This window comes from Trachymyrmex septentrionalis, unplaced genomic scaffold (genome assembly GCF_001594115.1).
Source record: "Trachymyrmex septentrionalis isolate Tsep2-gDNA-1 unplaced genomic scaffold, Tsep1.0 scaffold13, whole genome shotgun sequence".
Lineage (NCBI taxonomy): Eukaryota > Metazoa > Arthropoda > Insecta > Hymenoptera > Formicidae > Trachymyrmex > Trachymyrmex septentrionalis.
In genome coordinates, this window is record NW_017304438.1 from 3,606,656 (window position 1) to 3,609,647 (window position 2,992).

The following is a 2,992-nucleotide window of genomic DNA, read 5'->3' on the forward strand; positions in this document are numbered from 1 at the left end:
TATATATATATATATGTATGTATGTATATATATATATATATGTATATGTATGTATATGTATATGTACATATGTAATATGTATTTAAATGTATATATGTGTATGTGAATTTGTGCGCGCGCGCGCGCGCGCGCGTGTGTGTGTATATGTGCGTGTCTGTACGTGTGTAATAAACTAGTTAATAATAATAATAATAATTTATTTCAATGTACGACATACCAAACTGTTATTTGACTGATATTATAAACTGAAAATTGAAAAAAAATATACAGAAAATGAATGTGTGTATACGCAAATGGTAAGGCACTTGCAAGGCTGCTGCTACGAAACCAACCAGAAATAGAAATCACATATAAAATAAATAAAAAGCACAAAACGCACGCCTACGTACACACACAAGCACTTATATAAAAGAAAAAGAATAAAAATGACTCTGGTGAAAATTTTTCATATAATTTTTTAGAATTTCTAGAATTTTTCAGAACTTCTAAATAATTTTATAACTTTTAGAAAATTTCTCAGATTTTTTATACAAATTGAAACACTTTTCAGAAGTACTGAGAAAGTCTACAGCTTTTCTTGAATTCTTTATATATTTTGAAATATTCTAACACTTCTAAATTTCTATAATTTTTTATCCTATAATTTCTGATAAAAATTTATAAAATTTAAAAAAGATTAAGATATTTTTTCTGATATTATAGAATAAGAAATCTTAAAAATCTTAGAGTATTTCAATTTTAATTTAAAATAAAAATAAATAATAAATTCAAGGCTAATGAGAGTTAGCGCAGAAGGAGGTGCGCAACAATTATCAAATTGTAAAAAATTAATTCAGTCTATTACACAATATCTTCTTTATTTTGGACACTTGAACGGCTTTCTATGGAGTCCTCTTCAGCAATATTATATGTGATCCTAACTAATATTCGTTGAGCGATCCATCCCCCCAGAATGAGTCGCTTTCAGGTTTCCAATTGTTATAATGGATTCTCAAAAAGGAAACCTCATCATGTCATGAAAGCTTTGGCAAAATAAATTCTCAAATTGTTGAGTTACAAATTATTAACGTGTCAAACAAATACGTTAAGAGAGACTATAAATAATTTAGACTATATTATCTAGTGTGTTGGGTAAATCTGAATTTCAAATTCAATTTGTACATATGAAAAATTCTAAGAAAAGACACTTTTTCACTATAATTCCTGAAAAATCTTTCAATTCATATAAAAATTCAAAGACAAATTTTTACTAGGAAAAATAAATTGTACATAAAATAAGATTTATAGAAGAAAGATCGGAGACTTAACTATTTCATTAGATAAAAGTGATTACTACTTAATTAGATGAAAATGATTAATTAGGTGATTAATGCGATAAAAAAATATTGCCTATTTATTATTCATTTACAAATTTCTTGTATTTCCAGTATTCATGCACAGTTGATCATTTCTGTCATAACCGTATAATTTGATCATAATTTTAAAATAATCACGTGACTATGCTAAGATACAGTATTATAATTTTTGCGTTAATAGAATTTAAAAAATTTATATAAGTCATGTATAAATAAATATTAATTAAATACTTCATAAAAAATTAATTGTTTCTTTATTGAATTAATTTAAACGATTTTTTTGAAAAAAAAAACAAAAAATAGGACAATCCGGTACATAAAGCAGCTTATATAAAAAAAGAAAATTTATTTCGAAGGAGAAGATCTCATAAAATGAATAGATGTAAATCGTGCGTAGGTATTTGTATTATTGGTCATACATGTGGCGCGTTTTATCGATGCAAATTTTATTTGTTTATTCAACGTAACCCACGTGCTTTATTCTATTTTCTCATTCCTTTCCTGTTATTGTTTCTATTTCCCCTCAGTAATGTCCATTTGGACCTCCTTCAATTCTTCCTTTATATACCTCTAACGCACTTTCATTTATTTGAGAAAAAGAGGAATCCCTATGTATTGAATAGAAACTACTTATTTAGCTTAAAGTATCGACAAAACGAGAATCGAGTGCACACTTTTTTCGGACATAAACGAATTGAATTTATTAATAGCAAAATAGTAAGAGAAATAATAAAATATTTGTCCTCAATTCTATGAACACTATAATTTTATACGTTACATAAATTATGTTAATTTACGTAATACATAAACTGTAACGTATGTTTGAATTAATCACTGTTTTAATTACTACGAAAAAGGATATAAATAATTGTTTCATATTATTTATATGATTCATATTATTTATGTTTTATCGTACGTTATATATATTAAAATTCAGACTTCAGCTTATTATCAAAACGCTTGTTAAGTAAAAAAAGTAAAATAAAAAATAGCCGAAATAACTTAATTCTATCCGAATTGATATAAATCACTTTTTTTGATGTCGAAAAGACGCCATTGCGTCTTGTTATTTCCCATTTCATGACCTTGTTGTGAGAGACATGAACTGCAGACTAGTCTGAACTATCGTAAAAATAAAATTCCTATGACGCTGCGTGACGCTGCTGAATGATGTGTTCCTTGAGCTATTCATTGCATCGTCCTAAGAAACTTATGAGGCAAACTTAAAGTTGTAGACGCGACATAGTCTCGACAAACGTCAGGATCGCCATCTTCGCATTTGAAATGACATTTCATGATGCAGAGAGGAATATATATAGATTCATTTATATTCTTTTCTATCCTAGCATCCGAGTTTTTATTGCTAAACTGCCCATTATACCTTTTATAATCGTCACGTGCGAACGTAAAAATTTACGAGGCGTAGTGCGATATTAAAGTTTAAATAGCTAACCCAAGAGATCAATCAAATTTACACCACGGTTAGTACTAATCAACTTTAACGAGAATGTATTTCAAATATATTTCAAATATTAAAACGCACTTTGATTCGAATACATTCAGATTAGCGATAAAGTACAAAATAAGGTAAAATACAAAATAAAATATGATGGAACAAACAATATGAATAAGATATA